Raw genomic sequence first — 23,560 nt, forward strand, 5'->3', positions numbered from 1 at the left:
ATCAGTGATTTTGACCAGATAGACAGATCACCTGCAGATCACCTCATGTACTCACCTATGGTTATAACTGGTTATAACTAGGTATGACCGTGTACAAAATCAGCATATATATATGCTTAGTTGCAGTCAAAAAAGCTCATAAAAGTATGTAAGTGGTATGAATACTTAGTAGAACTGTAGTACAGAAACCAGCTACCCTCTGAATGTACACATAATGCTGTATTGGTGTGTATTCTTCAAAAATACTTACTCTACTGAAAATGTTATGTAAATACCAGAATTCCTATAATATCCTCTAATGTTCTTTATGTGCAACTTGTTAAGGTATTTTGGGTGCTATACCATTTGGTTTGAAGTAACTTAAAGGATTGAAACATGCTGCCATAGCCCCTACCAGTCCCATTGTTTCTCCAGCAGCGATGCTAAAGCAGATTTACCATCACCAACAAGTTTCTTTCCAGTCTTTTCCATCGTTTCCAGTCTTTTCCATCCGTTTCCAGTCTTTTCTGTCCGTTTCCAGTCTTTTCCATCCATTTCCAGTATTTTCTGTCCGTTTCCAGTCTTTTCCGTCAGTTTCAGTTTTAGCCAATCTGACACAATAACATTCAACCTTGTCTGTTTATTATTATTTATGTCCAGTTACAATCTCAGACCATTCCTTCTCTCCAATAAGGTTATAATGGGAGAGTTAGTCCTTCTCTCCAATAAGGTTATAAAGGGAGAGTTAGGGGTTCTCTCCAATAAGGTTATAAAGGGAGAGTTAGTCCTTCTCTCCATAAGGTTATAATGGGATAGTTAGTCCTTCTCTCCAATAAGGTTATAATGGGAGAGTTAGTCTTTCTCTCCATAAGGTTATAATGTCAGAGTTAGTCCTTCTCTCCAATAAGGTTATAATGGGAGAGTTAGTCCTTCTCTCCATTAGGTTATAAATGGAGAGTTAGTGCTTCACTCCATAAGGTTATAATGGGAGAGTTAATCCTTCTCTCCAATAAGGTTATAATGGGAGAGTTAGTCCTTCTCTCCAATAAGGTTATAATGGGAGAGTTAGTCCTTCTCACCAATAAGGTTATAATGGGAGAGTTAGTCCTTCTCTCCATAAGGTTATAAAGGGAGAGTAAGTCCTTCTCGCCATGAGGTTATAATGGGAGAGTTAGTTTTTCTCTCCAATAAGGTTATAATGGGAGAGTTAGTCCTTCTCTCCAATAAGGTTATAATGGGAGAGTTAGTCCTTCTCTCCATAAGGTTATAATGGGAGAGTTAGTCCTTCTCTCCAATAAGGTTATAATGGGAGAGTTAGTCCTTCTCTCCAATAAGGTTGTAATGGGAGAGTTAGTCCTTCTCTCCATAAGGTTATAATGGGAGAGTTTGTCCTTCTCTCCATAAGGTTATAATGGGAGAGTTAGTCCTTCTCTCCAATAAGGTTATAAAGGGAGAGTTAGTTTTTCTCATTCCAATAAGGTTATAATGGGAGAGTTAGTCCTTCTCTCAAATAAGGTTATAATGGGAGAGTTAGTCCTTCTCTCCAATAAGGTTATAATGGGAGAGTTAGTCATTCTCTCCAATAAGGTTGTAATGGGAGAGTTAGTCCTTCTCTCCATAAGGTTATAAAGGGAGAGTTAGTCCTTCTCCCCATAAGGTTATAATGGGAGAGTTAGTCCTTCTCTCCAATAAGGTTATAATGGGAGAGTTAGTCCTTCTCTCCAATAAGGTTAAAAGGGGAGAGTTAGTCCTTCTCTCCAATAAGGTTATAATGGGAGAGTTAGTCCTTCTCTCCATAAGGTTATAAATGGAGAGTTAGTCCTTCTCTCCATAAGGTTATAATGGGAGAGTTAGTCCTTCTATCCAATAAGGTTATAATGGGAGAGTTAGTTCTTCTCTCCAATAAGGTTATAATGGGAGATTTAGTCCTTCTCTCCAATAAGGTTATAATGGGAGAGTTAGTCCTTCTCTCCATAAGGTTATAATGGGAGAGTTAGTCCTTCTCTCCATCAGGTTATAAAGGGAGAGTTAGTCCTTCTCTCCATAAGGTTATAATGGGATAGTTAGTCCTTCTCTCCAATAAGGTTATAATGGGAGAGTTAGTCCTTCTCTCCAATAAGGTTATAATGGGAGAGTTAGTCCTTCTCTCCAATAAGGTTATAATGGGAGAGTTAGTCCTTCTCTCCAATAAGGTTATAATGGGAGAGTTAGTCCTTCTCTCCATAAGGTTATAATGGGAGAGTTAGTCCTTCTCTCCATCAGGTTATAAAGGGAGAGTTAGTCCTTCTCTCCATAAGGTTATAATGGGATAGTTAGTCCTTCTCTCCAATAAGGTTATAATGGGAGAGTTAGTCCTTCTCTCCAATAAGGTTATAATGGGAGAGTTAGTCCTTCTCTCCATAAGGTTATAATGGGAGAGTTAGTTTTTCTCTCCAATAAGGTTATAATGGGAGAGTTAGTCCTTCTCTCAAATAAGGTTATAATGGGAGAGTTAGTCCTTCTCTCCAATAAGGTTATAATGGGAGAGTTAGTCATTTTCTCCAATAAGGTTGTAATGGGAGAGTTAGTCCTTCTCTCCATAAGGTTATAAGGTCATAGTTAGTCCTTCTCTCCAATAAGGTTATAATGGGAGAGTTAGTCCTTCTCTCCATCAGGTTATAAAGGGAGAGTTAGTCCTTCTCTCCATAAGGTTATAATGGGATAGTTAGTCCTTCTCTCCAATAAGGTTATAATGGGAGAGTTAGTCCTTCTCTCCAATAAGGTTATAATGGGAGAGTTAGTCCTTCTCTCCATAAGGTTATAATGGGAGAGTTAGTTTTTCTATCCAATAAGGTTATAAAGGGAGAGTTAGTCCTTCTCTCCAATAAGGTTATAATTGGATAGTTAGTCCTCCTCTCCATAAGGTTATAACGGGAGAGTTAGTCCTTCTCTCCTTAAGGTTATAAGGTCATAGTTAGTCCTTCTCTCCAATAAGGTTATACTGGGAGAGTTAGTTCTTCTCTCCAAAAAGGTTATAATGGGAGAGTTAGTTCTTCTCTCCAATAAGGTTATAATGGGAGAGTTAGTCCTTCTCTCCATAAGGTTATAATGGGAGAGTTAGTCCTTCTCTCCATCAGGTTATAAAGGGAGAGTTAGTCCTTCTCTCCATAAGGTTATAATGGGATAGTTAGTCCTTCTCTCCAATAAGGTTATAATGGGAGAGTTAGTCCTTCTCTCCATAAGGTTATAAAGGGAGAGTTAGTGGATCTCTCCAATAAGGTTGTAACGTGAGAGTTAGTCCAGATTAAGAACCAATATCTTATCCAACACAGACACTGTAGGTTCTTCTCAAATGGCACACTATTCCCTATGTAGTGCACTACTCCTGTTCAGTGGCTGTAGGGCTGTAGGGGCTGTAGGGGGTGTAGGGCTGTAGGGCTGTAGGGGCTGTAGGTGGTGTAGGGCTGTAGGGGCTGTAGGGGCTGTAGGGGCTTTATGGCTGTTGGGGCTGTAGGGCTGTAGGGGCAGTAGGGGATCTAGGGGATGTAGGAGTGTAGGGGCTGTAGGGGTTGTAAGGGGTATAGGGCTGTAGTAGCTGTAGGGGCTGTAGGGGCTGTAGGGGTTGTAGGGGGTGTAGGGCTGTAGGGGCTGTAGGGGCTGTAGGGCTGTTGGGGCTGTAGGGCTTTAGGGGATGTGGGGCTGTAGGGCCTGTAGGGCTGTAGGGGCTGTAGGGGCTGTAGGGGTTGTAAGGGGTGTAGGGCTGTAGGGGCTGTAGGGGATGTAGGGCTGTTGGGGCTGTAGGGCTGTAGGGGCTGTAGGGGCTGTAGGGTCTGTGGGGCTGTGGGGGCGGTAGGGGCTGTAAGGGCTGTAAGGGCTGTAGGGGCTGTAGGGCTGTAGGGGCTGTAGGGGTTGTAAGGGGTGTAGGGCTGTAGGGGCTGTAGGGGCTGTAGGGGCTGTGGGGCTGTAGGGCTGTGGGGGCTGTAGGGGCTGTAGGGGCTGTAGGAGCTGTAGGGGCTGTAGGGGCTGTAGGGGCTGTAGGGGCTGTAGGGCTGTGGGGGCTGTAGGGGCTGTTGGGCTGTAGGGGCTGTGGGGCTGAAGGAACTGTAGGGGCTGTAGGGGCTGTAGGGCTGTAGGGGATGTAGGGGTTGTAAGGAGTTTAGGGCTGTAGGGGCTGTAAGGGCTGTAGGGCTTGTAAGGGTTGTAGGGCTGTAGGGGATGTAGGGGCTGTAGGGCTGTTGGGGCTGTAGGGCTGTAGGGGCTGTAGGGACTGTGGGGTTGTAGGGCTGTGGGGGATGTAGGGGCTGTAGGTCTTTAGGGGATGTGGGGCTGTAGGAGCTGTAGGGGCTGTAGGGGATGTAGTGCTCTTGGGGCTGTAGGGGCTGTTTGGCTGTGGGGCTGTAGGGCTGTAGGGGCTGTAGGGGATGTAGGGGCTATAAGTGTTGTAGGGCAGTAGGGCTCTAGGGGCTGTAGAGGCTGTAGGGGCTGTAGGGGCTGTAGGGATTTATGGGATGTAGGGGTTGTAAGGAGTGTAGGGCTGTAGGGGCTGTAGGGACTTTAGGGGCTGTAGGGCTGTAGGGCTGTAGGGGTTGTAGGGGTTGTAGGGGTTGTAAGGGGTATAGGGCTGTAGGGGATGTAGGGGCTGTAGGGCTGTAGGTGCTCTAGGGCTGTAGGGGCTGTAGGGCTGTAGGGGCTGTAGGGGCTGTAGGGGCTGTAGGGCTGTAGGGGAGTAGGGGCTGAGGGGCTGTAGGGCTGTAGGGGCTGTAGGGGTTGTAGGGCTGTAGGGCTCTAGGGGCTGTAGAGGCTGTATGGGCTTTAGGGGCTGTAGGGCTGTAGGGGATGTAGTGGTTGTAAGGGGTGTAGGGCTGTAGGGGCTGTAGGGCTGTAGGGCTATAGGGGATTTAGGGGTTGTAAGTGGTGTAGGGCTGTAGGGGCTGTAGGGGCTGTAGGGCTGTAGGTGCTGTAGGGCTGTAGGGGCTGTAGGGCTGTAGGGTCTGTGGGGCTGTGGGAGAGGTAGGGGGCTGTAAGGGCTGTAAGGGATGTTTGGGCTGTAGGGCTGTAGGGGCTGTAGGGGATGTAGGGGATGTAGGGGCTGTAGGGCTGTAGGGGTTGTAGGGGTTGTAAGGGGTGTAGGGCTGTAGGGGCTGTAGGGGTTTAGGGCTGTAGGGGCTGTGGGGCTGTGGGGGCTGTAGGGGCTGTAGGGTTGTAGGGGATGTGGGGCTGTAGGAGCTGTAGGGGCTGTAGGGCTGTAGGGGCTGTAGGGATGTGGGGCTGTGGGGCTTTAGGGGCTGTAGTTGCTGTAGGGCTGTAGGGGCTGTTGGGGCTGAGGGGCTGTAGGGCTGTAGGGGTGGTGGGGCTGAGGGGCTGTAGGGCTGTAGGGGCTGTAAGGGTTGTAGGGCTGTAGGGCTCTAGGGGCTGTAGAGGCTGTAGGGGATGTAGGGGCTGTAGGGCTGTAGGGGATGTAGGGGTTGTAAGGAGTTTAGGGCTGTAGGGGCTGTAAGGGCTGTAGGGCTTGTAAGGGTTGTAGGGCTGTAGGGGATGTAGGGGCTGTAGGGCTGTTGGGGCTGTAGGGCTGTAGGGGCTGTAGGGACTGTGGGGTTGTAGGGCTGTGGGGGATGTAGGGGCTGTAGGTCTTTAGGGGATGTGGGGCTGTAGGAGCTGTAGGGGCTGTAGGGGATGTAGTGCTCTTGGGGCTGTAGGGGCTGTTTGGCTGTGGGGCTGTAGGGCTGTAGGGGCTGTAGGGGATGTAGGGGCTGTAAGTGTTGTAGGGCAGTAGGGCTGTAGGGGCTGTAGAGGCTGTAGGGGCTGTAGGGGCTGTAGGGATTTATGGGATGTAGGGGTTGTAAGGAGTGTAGGGCTGTAGGGGCTGTAGGGACTTTAGGGGCTGTAGGGCTGTAGGGCTGTAGGGGTTGTAGGGGTTGTAGGGGTTGTAAGGGGTATAGGGCTGTAGGGGATGTAGGGGCTGTAGGGCTGTAGGTGCTCTAGGGCTGTAGGGGCTGTAGGGCTGTAGGGGCTGTAGGGGCTGTAGGGGCTGTAGGGCTGTAGGGGAGTAGGGGCTGAGGGGCTGTAGGGCTGTAGGGGCTGTAGGGGTTGTAGGGCTGTAGGGCTCTAGGGGCTGTAGAGGCTGTATGGGCTTTAGGGGCTGTAGGGCTGTAGGGGATGTAGTGGTTGTAAGGGGTGTAGGGCTGTAGGGGCTGTAGGGCTGTAGGGCTGTAGGGCTATAGGGGATTTAGGGGTTGTAAGTGGTGTAGGGCTGTAGGGGCTGTAGGGGCTGTAGGGCTGTAGGTGCTGTAGGGCTGTAGGGGCTGTAGGGCTGTAGGGTCTGTGGGGCTGTGGGAGAGGTAGGGGCTGTAAGGGCTGTAAGGGATGTTTGGGCTGTAGGGCTGTAGGGGCTGTAGGGGATGTAGGGGATGTAGGGGCTGTAGGGCTGTAGGGGTTGTAGGGGTTGTAAGGGGTGTAGGGCTGTAGGGGCTGTAGGGGTTTAGGGCTGTAGGGGCTGTGGGGCTGTGGGGGCTGTAGGGGCTGTAGGGTTGTAGGGGATGTGGGGCTGTAGGAGCTGTAGGGACTGTAGGGGCTGTAGGGCTGTAGGGGCTGTAGGGATGTGGGGCTGTGGGGCTTTAGGGGCTGTAGGTGCTGTAGGGCTGTAGGGGCTGTTGGGGCTGAGGGGCTGTAGGGCTGTAGGGGCTGTAAGTGTTGTAGGGCAGTAGGGCTCTAGGGGCTGTAGAGGCTGTAGGGGCTGTAGGGGCTGTAGGGATGTACGGGATATAGGGGTTGTAAGGAGTGTAGTGCTGTATTGGCTGTAGGGACTGTAGGGGCTGTAGGGCTGTAGGGCTGTAGGGCTATAGGGGATGTAGGGGTTGTAAAGGGTGCAGGGCTGTAGCGGCTGTAGGGGCTGTAGGGCTGTAGGTGCTGTAGGGCTGTAGGGGCTGTAGGGCTGTAGGGGCTGTAGGGGCTGTAGGGCTGTAGGGGATGTAGGGGCAGAGGGGCTGTAGGGCTGTAGGGGCTGTAGGGGTTGTAGGGCTTTAGGGCTCTAGGGGCTGTAGAGGCTGTAGGGGCTGTAGGGGCTGTAGGGCTGTAGGGGATGTAGGGGTTGTAAGGGGGTGTAGGGCTGTAGGGGCTGTAGGGGCTGTAGGGGCTGTAGGGCTGTACTGCTATAGGGCTGTAGGGGATTTAGGGGTTGTAAGGGGTGTATGGCTGTAGGGGCTGTAGGGGCTGTAGGGCTGTAGGTGCTGTAGGGCTGTAGGGGCTGTAGGGGCCGTAGGGCTGTAGGAGATGTGGGGCTGTAGGGGTTGTAGGGCTTTAGGGCTGTAGAGGGTGTAAAGGCTGTAGGGGATGTTGGGCTGTAGGGGCTGTAGGGGCTGTAGGGCTGTAGGGCTGTAGGGGTTGTAGGGGCTGTAGGGTCTGTAGGGCTGTAAGGGATGTAGGGGCTGTAGGGCTGTAGGGGCTGTACGGCTGTAAAGGCTTTATTGGCTGTTGGGCTGTAGGGGCTGTAGGGGCTGTAGGGCTGTAGGGGCTGTAGGGGCTGTAGGGACTGTAGGGAGTGTAGGGCTGTAGGGCTGTAGGGGTTGTAGGGGTTGTAGGGCTGTAGGGGATGTAGGGCTGTAGGGGCTGTAGGGGATGTAGGGGATATAGGGGCTGAGGGGCTGTAGAGAATGTAGGGGCTGTAGGGGGTTTTAGGTGCTGTAAGGCTGTAGGGGCTGTAGGGGTTGTAGGGCTGTAGGGCTCTAGGGGCTGTAGAGATTGTCGGGGCTGTAGGGGCTGTAGGGCTGTAGGGGCTGTAGTGGCTGTAGGGGCTGTAGGGCTGTTAGGCTATAGGGCTGTAGGGGCTGTAGGGGTAGTAAGGGGTGTAGGGCTGTAGGGGCTATAGGGCTGTAGGGCTTTAGGGGCTGTAGGGGCTGTAGGGGCTGTAGGGGCTGTAGGGCTGTATGGGCTTTAAGGGTTGAAGGGGGTGTAGGGGCTATAGGGGTTGTAGGGGCTGTAGGGCCTATAGGGCTGTAGGGGTTGTAGGGGCTGTAGGGCTGTAGGGCTTTAGGGCTGTAGGGGCTGTAGGGGCTGTCGTGGGTGTAGGGATGTAGGGCTGTAGGGGTTGTAGGGCTGTAGGGGCTGTAGGGGCTGTAGGGGATTTAGGGCTGTAGGGCTGTAGGGGCTGTAGCGGGTTTAGGGCTGTAGGGCTGTAGGGGCTGTAGGGGATGTAGGGGTTGTAGGGCTGTAGGGCTGTAGGGCTGTAGGTGCTGTAGGGCTGTAGGGGCTGTAGGGCTGTAGGGGCTGTAGGGGCTGTAGGGCTGTAGGGGATGTAGGGGCAGAGGGGCTGTAGGGCTGTAGGGGCTGTAGGGGTTGTAGGGCTGTAGAGCTCTAGGGGCTGTAGAGGCTGTAGGGGCTGTAGGGGCTGTAGGGCTGTAGGGGATGTAGGGGTTGTAAGGGGTGTAGGGCTGTAGGGGCTGTAGGGGCTGTAGGGGCTGTAGGGCTGTACTGCTATAGGGCTGTAGGGGATTTAGGGGTTGTAAGGGGTGTATGGCTGTAGGGGCTGTAGGGGCTGTAGGGCTGTAGGTGCTGTAGGGCTGTAGGGGCTGTAGGGGCCGTAGGGCTGTAGGGCTCTAGGGGCTGTAGAGGCTGTAGGGGCTGTAGGGGCTGTAGGGCTGTAGTGGATGTAGGGGCTGTAGGGGCTGTAGGGCTGTAGCGCTGTAGGGCTATAGGGCTGTATGGGATTTAGGGGTTGTAAGGGGTGTATGGCTGTAGGGGATGTAGGGGCTGTATGGCTGTATGTGCTGTAGGGCTGTAGGGGCTGTGGGGGCCGTAGGGCTGTAGGAGCTCTGGGGCTGTAGGGGTTGTAGGGGTTGTAGGGATTTAGGGCTGTAGGGGGTGTAGGGCTGTAGGGCTGTAGGGGATTTGGGCCTGTAGGGGCTGTAGGAGCTGTAGGGGTTGTAGGGCTGTAGGGCTGTAGGGGTTGTAGGGGCTGTAGGGTCTGTAGGGCTGTAAGGGATGTAGGGGCTGTAGGGCTGTAGGGGCTGTACGGCTGTAAAGGCTTTATTGGCTGTTGGGCTGTAGGGGCTGTAGGGGCTGTAGGGCTGTAGGGGCTGTAGGGGCTGTAGGGACTGTAGGGAGTGTAGGGCTGTAGGGCTGTAGGGGTTGTAGGGGTTGTAGGGCTGTAGGGGATGTAGGGCTGTAGGGGCTGTAGGGGATGTAGGGGATATAGGGGCTGAGGGGCTGTAGAGAATGTAGGGGCTGTAGGGGATTTAGGGGCTGTAAGGCTGTAGGGGCTGTAGGGGTTGTAGGGCTGTAGGGCTCTAGGGGCTGTAGAGATTGTCGGGGCTGTAGTGGCTGTAGGGGCTGTAGGGTTGTTGGGCTATAGGGCTGTATGGGCTGTAGGGGTAGTAAGGGGTGTAGGGCTGTAGGGGCTATAGGGCTGTAGGGCTTTAGGGGCTGTAGGGGCTGTAGGGGCTGTAGGGGCTGTAGGGCTGTATGGGCTTTAAGGGTTGAAGGGGGTGTAGGGGCTATAGGGGTTGTAGGGGCTGTAGGGCCTATAGGGCTGTAGGGGTTGTAGGGGCTGTAGGGCTGTAGGGCTTTAGGGCTGTAGGGGCTGTAGGGGCTGTAGTGGGTGTAGGGATGTAGGGCTGTAGGGGTTGTAGGGCTGTAGGGGCTGTAGGGGCTGTAGGGGTTTAGGGCTGTAGGGCTGTAGGGGCTGTAGCGGGTTTAGGGCTGTAGGGCTGTAGGGGCTGTAGGGGATGTAGGGGTTGTAGGGCTGTAGGGCTGTAGGGCTGTAGGTGCTGTAGGGCTGTAGGGGCTGTAGGGCTGTAGGGGCTGTAGGGGCTGTAGGGCTGTAGGGGATGTAGGGGCAGAGGGGCTGTAGGGCTCTAGGGGCTGTAGGGGTTGTAGGGCTGTAGGGCTCTAGGGGCTGTAGAGGCTGTAGGGGCTGTAGGGGCTGTAGGGCTGTAGGGGATGTAGGGGTTGTAAGGGGTGTAGGGCTGTAGGGGCTGTAGGGGCTGTAGGGGCTGTAGGGCTGTACTGCTATAGGGCTGTAGGGGATTTAGGGGTTGTAAGGGGTGTATGGCTGTAGGGGCTGTAGGGGCTGTAGGGCTGTAGTTGCTGTAGGGCTGTAGGGGCTGTAGGGGCCGTAGGGCTGTAGGAGATGTGGGGCTGTAGGGGTTGTAGGGCTTTAGGGCTGTAGAGGGTGCAAAGGCTGTAGGGGATGTTGGGCTGTAGGGGCTGTAGGGGCTGTAGGGCTGTAGGGCCTGTAGGGGATGTAGGGAGTGTAGGGTTGTAGGGCTGTAGGGGTTGTAGGGGTTGTAGGGCTGTAGGGGTTGTGGGGGCTTTAGGGGCTGTAGGGCTGTAGGGGCTGTAGGGGATGTAGGTGCTGAGGGGCTGTAGGGCTGTAGGGGCTGTAGGGCTCTAGGGCTCTAGGGGCTGTAGAGACTGTAGGGGCTGTAGGGGCTTTAGGGCCTGTAAGGCTGTAGGGGCTGTCGGGGTTGTAGGGCTCTAGGGCTCTAGGGGCTGTAGAGGTTGTCGGGGCGGTAGGGGATGTAGGGCTGTAGGGGCTGTAGGGGCTGTAGGGCTGTTGGGCTATAGGGCTGTAGGGGCTGTAGGGGTAGTAAGGGGTGTAGGGCTGTAGGGGCTATAGGGCTGTAGGGGCTGTAAGGGTTGTAGGGGGTGTAGGGGCTATAGAGGTTGTAGGGGCTGTAGGACCTATAGGGCTGTAGGGGCTGTAGGGGCTGTAGGGCTGTAGGGCTTTAGGGCTGTAGGGGCTGTAGGGGCTGTAGTGGGTGTAGGGATGTAGGGATGTAGGGGTTGTAGGGCTGTAGGGGCTGTAGGGCTGTAGGGTATGTAGGGGTTGTAAGGGGTGTAGGGCTGTAAGGGATGTAGGGGCTGTAGGGGCTATAGGGCTGTAGGGTCTGTAGGGGTTGTAAGTTGTGTAGGGCTGTAGGGGCTGTAGGGGCTGTAGGGGCTGTGGGGGCTGTGGGGCTGTGCGGGCTGTAGGGGATGTAGGGCTGTAGGGGATGTGGGGCTGTAAGAGCTGTAGGGGCTATAGGGGCTGTAGGGCTGTAGGGGCTGTAGGGGCTGTAGGGTTGTGGGGCTGTGGGGCTGTAGGGGCTGTAGGGGCTGTAGGGCTGTAGGGGCTGAGGGGCTGTAGGGCTGTAGGGGCTGTACGTGTTGTAGGGCAGTAGGGCTCTAGGGGCTGTAGAGGCTGTAGGGGCTGTAGGGGCTGTAGGGATGTAGGGGATGTAGGGGTTGTAAGGAGTGTAGGGCTGTAGAGGCTGTAGGGACTGTAGGGGCTTTAGGGCTGTAGGGCTGTAGGGGAGGTAGGGGTTGTAAGGGGTGTAGGGCTGTAGGGCCTGTAGGGGCTGTAGGGCTGTAGGTGCTGTAGGGCTGTAGGGGCTGTAGGGCTGTAGGGGCTGTAGGGGCTGTAGGGCTGTAGGGGATGTAGGGGCTGAGGGGCTGTAGGGCTGTAGGGGCTGTAGGGTTTGTAGGGCTGTAGGGCTCTAGGGGCTGTAGAGGCTTTAGGGGCTGTAGGGGCTGTAGGGCTGTAGGGGATGTAGGGGCTGTAGGGGCTGTAGGGCTGTAGCGCTGTAGGGCTATAGGGCTGTATGGGATTTAGGGGTTGTAAGGGGTGTATGGCTGTAGGGGCTGTAGGGGCTGTAGGGCTGTATGTGCTGTAGGGCTGTAGGGGCTGTAGGGGCCGTAGGGCTGTAGGAGCTGTGGGGCTGTAGGGGCTGTAGGGGTTGTAGGGATTTAGGGCTGTAGGGGGTGTAGGGCTGTAGGGCTATAGGGGATTTAGGGCTGTAGGGGCTGTAGGAGCTGTAGGGGTTGTAGGGCTGTAGGGCTGTAGGGGTTGTAGGGGCTGTAGGGGCTGTAGGGCTGTAAGGGCTGTAGGGGCTGTAGGGCTGTAGGGGCTGTACGGCTGTAAAGGCTTTAGGGGCTGTACGGCTGTAGGGGCTGTAGGGGCTGTAGGGCTGTAGGGGCTGTAGGGGCTGTAGGGACTGTAGGGAGTGTAGGGCTGTAGGGCTGTAGGGGTTGTAGGGGTTGTAGGGCTGTAGGGGATGTAGGGCTGTAGGGGCTGTAGGGGCTGTAGGGGATGTAGGGGCTGAGGGGCTGTAGAGGCTGTAAGGGCTGTAGGGGATTTTGGGGCTGTAAGGCTGTAGGGGCTGTAGGGGTTGTAGGGCTGTAGGGCACTAGGGGCTGTAGAGGTTGTCAGGGCTGTAGGGGCTGTAGGGCTGTAGGGGCTGTAGTGGCTGTAGGGGCTGTAGGGCTGTTGGGCTATAGGGCTGTAGGGGCTGTAGGGGTAGTAAGGGGTGTAGGGCTGTAGGGGCTATAGGGCTGTAGGGCTGTAGGGGCTGTAGGGACTGTAGGGGCTGTAGGGCTGTAGGGGCTGTAAGGATTGAAGGGGGTGTAGGGGCTATAGGGGTTGTAGGGGCTGTAGGGCCTATAGGGCTGTAGGGGCTGTAGGGGCTGTAGGGTTGTAGGGCTTTAGGGCTGTAGGGGCTGTAGGGGCTGTAGTGGGTGTAGGGATGTAGGGCTGTAGGGGTTGTAGGGCTGTAGGGGCTGTAGGGGCTGTTGGGAGTGTAGGGCTGTAGGGCTATAGGGGCTGTAGGGGATGTAGGGGTTGTAGGGCTGTAGGGCTGTAGGGGCTGTAGGGGGTGTAGGGCTGTAGGGCTGTAGGGGCTGTAGGGGCTGTAGGGCTGTAGGGGCTGTAGGGGCTGTAGGGAGTGTAGGGCTGTAGGGCTATAGGGGCTGTAGGGGATGTAGGGGTTGTAGGGCTGTAGGGCTGTAGGGGCTGTAGGGGCTGTATGGGTTGTAGGGCTGTAGGGCTGTAGGGCTGTAGGGGCTGTAGGGACTGTAGGGGGTTTAGGGCTGTAGGGCTGTAGGGGCTGTAGGGGGTTTAGGGCTGTAGGGCTGTAGGGGTTGTAGGGGATGTAGGGGTTGTAGGGCTGTAGGGCTGTAGGGCTGTAGTGGTTGTAGGGGGTGTAGGGCTGTAGGGCTGTAGGGCTGTAAGGATGTGTTAATACATATGTTTACTATTGAGGGAGTTCTAATTAAATGCTACATGTGTGTTTATTGAGCCCAATAGACTTGACATTATGACGTGCAGGAGCTGGTCTATAATAGGGCTGGAGTCTAGCTATAAAGTGAGTTTAATGAAAAGCCAAGTAATTGTTTTGAAAGGGTAACTTTATCAGGGGAAAATAACAAATAAACACACACACTCAAGAAACAAGCCCTGGTTTCAATTAGGTTGTACTCCATCCCATCCCCCACCACCGCAGACAAGGAAAATCATGCCACCTCTCTCTATTATTCACAACTTTAGTTTTTTTTCAATCAACAGAATCTTGAGAGAGAGAGGGTGAGGGAGAGGGAGAGAGAAAGAGAGAGAGGGAGAGAGAGAGAGGGTGAGGGAGAGAGAGAGGGAGAGAGAGAGAGAGAAAGAGAGAGGGACGGAGAGGGAGAGGGACAAGAATGGATAGAGGGTGTTAAATTCTATTTCTCGCTATTTTTCTAACTTGAAGTTTTGTTTTTAGCCACACCCAAGTATTGTCATGATTGGGAGAAACTAAACGTATTACTTTAGTGGAACACATGTTTTGAAACACACACACACACATACACTAGGGTGGGGAAACATACAAACACACACTAGGGTGGGGAAATAGTCTAGGATTCCATCTGGAGTGCATAATCTCAACATCTCCTCTGGCTCAGGATCAGGAGAGGAGGAGGTACTGTTCTGGGATGGGGAGTGTTCTGCTACATCTGTCCTACTCTGTTAAAAGATTTCACCATTCTTTACTCTCTCTCTCTCTCTCTCTCTCTCTCTCTCTCTCTCTCTCTCTCTCTCTCTCTCTCTCTCTCTCTCTCTCTCTCTCTCTCTCTCTCTCTCTCTCTCTCTCTCTCTCTCTCTCTCTCTCTCTCTCTCTCTCTCTCTCTCTCTCTCTCTCTCTCTCTCTCTCTCTCTCTCTCTCTCCATCTCCCCCTCTCTCTCTCTCTCTCTCTCTCTCTCTCTCTCTCTCTCTCTCTCTCTCTCTCTCTCTCTCTCTCTCTCTCTCTCTCTGTCTCTCTGTCTCTGTCTCTCTCTGTCTCTCTCTCTGCTTTATACAGTTAACTCGTCTTAGGGTGTTTTCTCTCCCTGTGTGTGTCTAACCCTGTTAGGGCCCTGGAGCGGGGAGCAAGGAGGGAGGAGTCAGCTAGCTAACCCTGTTAGGGCCCTGGAGTGGGGAGCAAGGAGGGAGGAGTCAGCTAGCTAACCCTGTTAGGACCCTGGAGCGGGGAGCAAGGAGGGAGGAGTCCCTAGCTAACCCTGTTAGGGCCCTGGAGCGGGGAGCAAGGAGGGAGGAGTCACCTAGCTAACCCTGTTAGGGCCCTGGTGCGGGGAGCAAGGAGGGAGGAGTCACCTAGCTAACCCTGTTAGGGCCCTGGAGCGGGGAGCAAGGAGGGAGGAGTCACCTAGCTAACTTTGTAGGGCCCTGGAGTGGGGAGCAAGGAGGGAGGAGTCAGGGATGACTTGTTAGGGGACAACAACACTCATAATATCAACACTCTTATCAAGCTTGATGCTTCACAGGTTGGAGAAATGAGCTAAAGGTTTACAAGACTTGAAGTTCAGCTGTCAATGTCATCACACACACACACACAGTGGATCTGGGGCTCATCAGCGTATGTTAGGTCTGTGATTTATCTGGTTGTTGTTGCTGCCCAGGGAGGGGCAGGCTAGGCAGCCGGTTAGGCTCTGTTCTGACTGGGGTTAAGGTTGGGGTTGAGTCAGGTTCTCCTCTCCTCCCCCTCTCTCCTCTTTCCTCTCTCTCTCTCTTTGGGGAGGAGCACTCAATAACAGGGGTCATGTTCTGTCCACACAGTGTGTGTGTGTGTTTGTGTGCATGCGGGCATTTGTGTCTGTGTGTGTGTGTATGTGTGTGTGTAAATGTCTCTTTGTGTCCATGCCTGAGTCTATGTGTATCTTGTGGAATGTCTATATTACTATCTCTGTGTGTGAATGGAATTTCATATAGCCATATTAAGTGTGTAGTCTTGTGCTTGTATTTGGGCCTCTCCTCTCCTCTCCTCTCCTCTCCTCTCCTCTCCTCTCCTCTCCTCCTCTCCTCTCCTCTCCTCTCCTCTCCTCTCCTCTCCTCTCCTCTCCTCTCCTCCTCTCCTCTCCTAACCCCCCCTCCTCTCATCTCCCCTCCATCATCTCCTCTCCCCTCCTCTCCTCTCCTTGTCTCCTCTCCTCTCTTCCCCTCCCCCAGGTCAATGGGTTGTTATCTGATAGTCACTAAGTGGTGAACCATAAACACACCAGATGACAGACAGACAGACAGCACAGCACAGCACAGCACAGCACAGCACAGCACAGCACAGTGAGGCCATGGTAGCCCTCGAGGAGCAGAGCAGACTGCTGCATGAGAAAATAACCAGAACTACAGACATCCTGGAAATAATGCAGATAAGGTTCTATCTAAGATAGTTGAGCAAAGAGAATATCCAGAGAGAATGTTCCAAGAGCAAAGAGAATGTCCAGAGAGAATGTTCCACCCATAGACATACATACATCATTACTCCCACCCTTCAGCTTTCGCAATACTGTGCTTCCCTCATCAGATTCTTACACTTCTCCAGCAGCTTTGGGAGGACTCAAAGACGTCCAGTAACATGATTTAATACTTCTCTTCTGGACACACCCGATGGGCGGAGTATCTTCTCTTGGAGACACTATCCCTCAACAAGACTTCAGTGGTTGAGTGTTTCCTCTTGTTTCGGTCAGGGTGTCGGGAGTGTGTGTATGTTTGTGTGTGTGTGTGTGTGTGTGTGTGTGGCTGTGTGCATGTGTGTGTGTGTGCTGCAGGGAGGAGGGGGGCATTCCAGTGTTTTCTTCATCCTAACTTGTGAAATTCCCAGCTGCTGCTTGTAATGCTCTCCAGTCAGCAGCCAGGCCATGGACCAGGCGAGGCTTGTGTCCAGAATCAATCATCATAACCTAACGCCTTATTCCGTGAGCTGCTGTCCCAGTCCTGGCTTAGTCCTAGTCAACTCCCACCCAGCCCAATCCCTGCATGCGAGAACTGTCCTGTCCTGGCCAACTCCCACCTTGTCCAGTCCTGACCAACTCCCACCCTTTCCAGTCCTGGCCAACTCCCACCCTGTCCAGACCTGGCCAACTCCCACCCTGTCCAGTCCTGGCCAACTCCCACCCTGTCCAGTCCTGACCAACTCCCACCCTGTCCAGTCCTGATCAACTCCCACCCTTTCCAGTCCTGGCCAACTCCCACCCTGTCCAGTCCTGACCAACTCCCACCCTGTCCAGTCCTGATCAACTCCCACCCTTTCCAGTCCTGGCCAACTCCCACCCTGTCCAGTCCTGACCAACTCCCACCCTTTCCAGTCCTGGCCAACTCCCACCCTGTCCAGTCCTGACCAACTCCCACCCTGTCCAGTCCCGATCAACTCCCACCCTGTCCAGACCTGGCTCTACTGGTCCTGCATGTGAGAACAGTCCTGGCTCAGTCCTGCCTGTCCTGGCTCTATCCCACACCTGCATGTGAGAACAGTCCCGGCCCAGTCCTAGCTCAGTCCCATCCCTGCATATGAGAACAGTCCCGGCCCAGTCCTGGCTCTATCCCATACCTGCATGTGAGAACAGTCCCAGCCCAGTCCTGGCTCAGTCCCATACCTGCACGTGAGAACAGTCCCAGTCCAGTCCTGGCTCAGTCCCATCCCTTCATGTGAGGACAGTCCCGGCCCAGTCCTGGCTCAGTCCCGTCTCTGCATGTGAAAACAGTCCCAGTCCTGGCTGGGTCCCATCCCTGCATGTGAGAACAGTCCTGGCCCAGTCCTGGCTCAGTCCCATCCCTGCATGTGAGAACAGTCCCAGTCCCGGCCCAGTCCCATCCCTGTATGTGAGAACAATCCCAGTCCTGGCTCAGTCCCATCCCTGCATGTGAGAACAGTCCCAGTCCTGGCTCAGTCCCATCTCTGCATGTGAGAACAGTCCAAGTCCTGGCTCAGTCCCATCCCTGCATGTGAGAACAGTCCCAGTCCCAGAACCTAGCTGGTTAGCTAAAGGCTGTAATAGAGCATTGTCCTAATGAAGCAGGCTGGACCCTGTCCATCATGAGACTGACTCATTATAACTATATAGTAATACGCCTTCTTTTCCCACAGTACATGATGCTGATATCCCACTATAAATGTTGATTTGTTCCAGTTCCATCCCTGATACGAGTGTAGTCCCACTCCTATAGTCACTCCAGCTGACCAGTTGAGAGCTGGAGATCTGAACCAGGCTGGGGTCTGTTTGTCATGGGTTGTGACTTGAGTCTTACTCACTAGATCTGTTTATTAATGCACTTTCCCTTCCCTTCCCTTCCCATGATGATCATGTCCCAGCACTGGATTTCACTGCAGATGGTTTTGATTAGATCCAGAGAAAAAGTAGAACAGTAGAATCTCTGCTGACTCCACTCTCTCTCTCAGATATGGACATTCAAATGTTTTGTCTTTGCAACTGGTGTACCAACCTTGTACAGCCTAATTGTTAATTGGTCAAGTGGGTTGGTAAATTAAACTGACAATCTAGAGGGGATATTTAATTATTGTGGCATTGCTAGAATTAGAGGAGATGCACTGGCTAACTTCCATATCTCACTGTGTGTGTGTGTGTGTGTGTGTGTGTGTGTGTGTGTGTGTGTGTGTGTGTGTGTGTGTGTGTGTGTGTGTGTGTGTGTGTGTGTGTGTGTGTGTGTGTGTGTGTGTGTGTGTGTGCGTGCGTGCGTGCGTGCGTGCGTGCGTGCGTGTGTGTGCAGGGGCGTCATGCAAAAATCTGAGGGGGCACAAAGTATGTGAGTGGGGTGGCCGCCCCCCATCCGGAAGTTAGTGAAGTTTCCATTTTTCAAACAACTGAAACAGCTTTTTCCTGCAATCTAGAGCCATAATAAAAACATAACTAAATATGCTTCTCTGCATCTCTGCTAAAATCTAGGTAAAATATTGAAAGGAATGTGAGTCTTGTTCAGGAGTGTTTACAAACACAGCCCACAGGAATCTGCCAGTGCTCTTAGAGGTTGTGTTGCAGTAGAATCCTTCTGATGGGCCATCCAGCCCTCTTAGAGGTTGTGTTGTAGTAGAATCCTTCTGATGGGCCATCCAGCCCTCTTAGAGGTTGTGTTGTAGTAGAATCCTTCTGATGGGCCATCCAGCCCTCTTAGAGGTTGTGTTGTAGTAGAATCCTTCTGATGGGCCATCCAGGCCTCTTGGAGGTTGTGTTGTAGTAGAATCCTTCTGATGGGCCATCCAGGCCTCTTGGAGGTTGTGTTGTAGTAAAATCCTTCTGATGGGCCATCCAGCCCTCTTGGAGGTTGTGTTGTCGTAGAATCCTTCTGATGGGCCAGACAGGAAGTCAGAGAGAGCTGGAGCAGAGAGAGAGACACTCTCACAGTGTTCTGGGCAAGACAGGAAGTCAGAGAGAGCTGGAGCAGAGAGAGAGACACTCTCACAGTGTTCTGGGCACCAGCCACATGTAGGCCTTCACTAGGGATTTAGCTCTATTATTTAGCTCAACTAATCAAAGATTATGGAGTGATGCTAGCTGTCTGCTCTGTTGTCTCTTGGTTTGTTTGTTTTGGGTTACGCCCCGTCACTTCTGTTGTAATGGCCTGAGACCTGAGGGTAAATGAGGGGTGAAAGACCATTACATGGTGATAAGTATGGTAATACAAGTCTGTCTCTCTGGAGAGTCCTTGTGCTTGGAGTAGCACTGTCATACAGCCCTTAACTGTTTGGCACAGTCCAACACTAAATACCACTCTCACAGGAGTGTGTGTGTGTGTGTGTGTGTGTGTGTGTGTGTGTGTGTGTGTGTGTGTGTGTGTGTGTGTGTGTGTGTGTGTGTGTGTCGAAAGTGTTCCACAGGGATGCTGGCCCATGTTGACTCCATTGCTTCCCACAGTTGTGTCAATACAGGACTATTAAAGGCCCAGTGCACTATTTAAAAAATAATACAAAATACATTTCTGCAAGTATTTTTTGAATTAACATTATTATTATTTTAAATGTTTTTCATTGGGTGCTGCAGCAGCCTCATCACCCCTACTTCCCCAAGCTATGGGTGGACCATTCTGGAGACACACAGTAAACTGTTGAGCGTGAAAAACCCAGCAGCATTGCATTTCTTGACACAAACCGGTGCGGCTGGCACCTACTACAATACCCCGTTCAAAGGCACTTAAATATTTTGTCTTGCCCATTCACCCTCTGAATGGCACACATACACAATCCATGTCTCAATTGTCTCAAGGCTTAAAAATCCTTCTTTAACCTCCTCCCCCTTCATCTATACTGATTGAAGTGGATTTAACAAGTGACATCAATAAGGGATCACAGCTTTCACCTGGATTTACCTGGTCAGTCTATGTCATGGAAAGAGCAGGTGTTCATAATGTTTTGTATACTCAGTGTAGTTGCTATATTTTACTGTCAAAATGGGACTCCAGAATTTCCTTTTATTATTATTATTTTTTATTAGAGATGAATTACATACATCTTTATGTGCACTAACTAATATAATAGGATAATTTAATTTGGGGTTCAACACCTGAGGAAGTGGAAACTCAAAACACATTACCTAGATCACTAACTGTAGCCATGAAATGCATTGAAAGGCTGGTCATGACTCACATCAACACCATCATCCCAGAAACCCTGGAACCACTCAATTTGCATACCGCCCCAACAGATCCACAGATGACACAATCTCTATTGCACTCCACACTGCCCTTTCCCACCTGGATAAAAGGAACACCTATGTGAGAATGCTGTTAATTGACTACAGCTCAGTGTTTAACACCATTGTGCCCTCCAAGCTATTCAATATGCTAAGGATCTTGGGACTAAACACCTCCCTTTCTGACGGGACACCCCCAGGTGGTGAGGGTAGGCAACAGCACATCCGCCACACTGACCTTCAACACGGGGCCCCTCAGGGGTGCATGCTTAGTCCCCTCCTGTACTCCCTTTTCACCCACGACTGCCTGGCCACGCACGACTCCAACACCATCATTACGTTTTCTGACGACACGACGGTTGTAGGCCTGATCACCGACGATGATGAAACAGCCTATAGGAAGGAGGTCAGAGACCTGGCAGTGTGGTGACAGGACAACAACCTCTCAATCAACGTCCGTAAGACAAAGGAGCTTATCATGGACTACAGGAAACGGAGGGCCGAGCACGCCTCCATTTACATCGACGGGGCTGCAGTGAAGTGGGTCAAGAGCTTGAAGGTCCTTGGTGTCCACATCACTATCATGGTCCAAACACACCAAGACAGCCGTGAAGAGGGTACGACAACGCCTATTCCTCCTCAGGAGGCTGAAAAGATTTGGTATGGGACCTCAGATCCTCAAAAAGTTATACAGCTGCACCATAGAGAGCATCCTGACTGGTTGCATCACAGCTTGGTATGGCAACTGCTCGGCCTCCGACCGCAAGGTGCTACAGTGGGTAGTGCGTACGGCCCAGTACATAACTGGGGCTGAGCTTCCTGCCACACAGGACCTCTATACCAGGCGGTGTCAAAGACTCCAGCCACCCAAGTCATAGACTGGGACCAAAATCACCAAGTCTGGGACCAAAATGCTCCTTAACAGCTTCTACCCCCAAGCCATAAGACTGCTGAACAGTTAATCAAATGGCTACCCGGACTATTAGCATTGACCCCCTTGTCTAATTTGTATTTATTAATTTTTTTTACATTGACTCTCTTGCACATGCTCGATGTACACTCACTGGACTCCACACACTCACAACACTCCAACACACAAACAAAAAAATACACACACATGCATATTGATGCTACAGACACACACACACACACACACACACACATCCACATTCCTTCACACTCCTCACATACGCTGCTGCTACTCTTTTTTTATTATCTATGCATAGTCACTTTAGCACTACTTACATGTCCAGTGGGGAGAACAAGTATTTGATACACTGCCGATTTTGCAGGTTTTCCTACTTACAAAGCATGTACAAAAATCCAGAAAATCACATTGTATGATTTTTAAGTAATTAATTTGCATTTTATTGCATGTCATAAGTATTTGATCACCTACCAACCAGTAAGAATTCCGGCTCTCACAGACCTGTTAGTTTTTCTTTAAGAAGCCCTCCTGTTCTCCACTCATTACCTGTATTAACTGCACCTGTTTGAACTCGTTACCTGTATAAAAGACACCTGTCCACACACTCAATCAAACAGACTCCAACCTCTCCACAATGGCCAAGACCAGAGAGCTGTGTAAGGACATCAGGGATAAAATTGTAGACCTGCACAAGGCTGGGATGGGCTACAGGACAATAGGCAAGCAGCTTGGTGAGAAGGCAACAACTGTTGGCGCAATTATTAGAAAATTGAAGAAGTTCAAGATGGCGGTCAATCACCCTCGGTCTGGGGCTCCATGCAAGATCTCACCTCGTGGGGCATCAATGATCATGAGGAAGGTGAGGGATCAGCCCAGAACTACACGGCAGGACCTGGTCAATGACCTGAAGAGAGCTGGGACCACAGTCTCAAAGCAAACCCTTAGTAACACACTACGCCGTCATCGATTAAAATCCTGCAGCGCACGCAAGGTCCCCCTGCTCAAGCCAGCGCATGTCCAGGCCCGTCTGAAGTATGCCAATGACCATCTGGATGATCCAGAGGAGGAATGGGAGAAGGTCATGTGGTCTGATGAGACAAAAATAGAGCTTCTTGGTCTAAACTCCACTCGCCGTGTTTGGAGGAAGAAGAAGGATGACTACAACCCCAAGAACACCATCCCAACCGTGAAGCATGGAGGTGGAAACATCATTCTTTGGGGATGATTTTCTGCAAAGGGGACAGGACAACTGCACCGTATTGAGGGGAAGATGGATGGGGCCAGGTATCGCGAGATCTTGGCCAACAACCTCCTTCCCTCAGTAAGAGCATTGAAGATGGGTCGTGGCTGGGTCTTCCAGCATGACAACGACCCGAAACACACAGCCAGGGCAACTAAGGAGTGGCTCCGTAAGAAGCATCTCAAGGTCCTGGAGTGGCCTAGCCAGTCTCCAGACCTGAACCCAATAGAACATCTTTGGAGGGAGCTGAAAGTCCGTATTGCCCAGCGACAGCCCCGAAACCTGAAGGATCTGGAGAAGGTCTGTATGGAGGAGTGGGCCAAAATCCCTGCTGCAGCGTGTGCAAACCTGGTCAAGACCTACATGAAACGTATGATCTCTGTAATTGCAAACAAAGGTTTCTGTACCAAATATTAAGTTCTGCTTTTCTGATGTATCAAATACTTATGTCATGCAATAAAATGCAAATTAATTACTTAAAAATCATACAATGTGATTTTCTGGATTTTTGTTTTAGATTCCGTCTCTCACAGTTGAAGTGTACCTATGACAAAAAATTACAGACCTCTACATGCTTTGTAAGTAGGTAAACCTTCAAAATCGGCAATGTATCAAATACTTGTTCTCCCCACTGTACATATTACCTCAATTACCTCAACTACCCCGTAACCCTGCACGTTGACTTGGTACTGGTACCCCTTGTATATAGCCTTGTTATTATTATGTTATTGTGTTACTATTTTTCCTTTAGTTCATCTAGCACATTTTTCTTACATTGTTGGTTAAGGGCTCCTTAGTCACGGTCAGGTCTACACCTGATATATTCAGCACATGTGACAAATATCATTGATTTAATTTATCTCTAAATATAATACCCACTGCTAGTAGCCATGTATTCATCCAACAGTAAATGTAAAGTGCTAAAAAACTTTTGCAATTGGGCCTCCCGAGTGGCGCAGTGGTCTAAGGCTGTGCCACTAGAGATCCTGGTTCGAGTCCAGGCTCTGTCGCTGCCGGCCGCGACCAGGAGACCCATGGGGCGGTGCACAATTGGCCCAGGTTAGGAGGGTTTGGCCAGCAGGGGTGTTCTTGTCCCATTGCGCACTAGCGGCTCCTGTCGCCAGGTGTACGGTGTTTCCCCCGGCTGGTTAAGCGGGCATTGGGTCAAGAAGTAGTGTGGCTCGGCTGGGTTGTGTTTCGGAGGACGCACGGCTCTTGACCTTCGCCTCTCCCGAGTCCGTACGGGAGTTGCAGCGATGGGACAAGACTGTAACTACCAATTGGATACCACGAAATTGGGGTTGTAAAATAGTTGCTGAATGTTGAGAAATTCAAATTATACCTACAGAAAGCTGAGAACCTTCTCTCTTCGATAGGGATGAGGGGACAAAGCATCCAAAGCTATGTTTTTCCCACAATTACATTTTGAAATGGCTCGTTCGTCACAGCAGGCCCCAGCGAAACAGGCGCAGCGACATGGTAGACATTTTAATTACAGGAATCATGAGGATAATGCACTTTACTGTTTGACGAAATCATGGTTTTAGCCGGCCACAAAATAGGACATTTTGTGAGGTGACAATGTGCTCTTTCTATGTTTATATACATTTATATCCTTTCCGTTTTTTTACGATCCATGATCTTGGCTGTCTAACTGAGGACAGAGTCTGAGCAGGTCTCTTTACTGATGCTGCATTTGACTTTGAATGTGAGTTTGCGTGACCTCAGCTCAGCC

This window comes from Coregonus clupeaformis, chromosome 7, assembly GCF_020615455.1.
Source record: "Coregonus clupeaformis isolate EN_2021a chromosome 7, ASM2061545v1, whole genome shotgun sequence".
In the NCBI taxonomy this organism is placed as follows: Eukaryota; Metazoa; Chordata; class Actinopteri; order Salmoniformes; family Salmonidae; genus Coregonus; species Coregonus clupeaformis.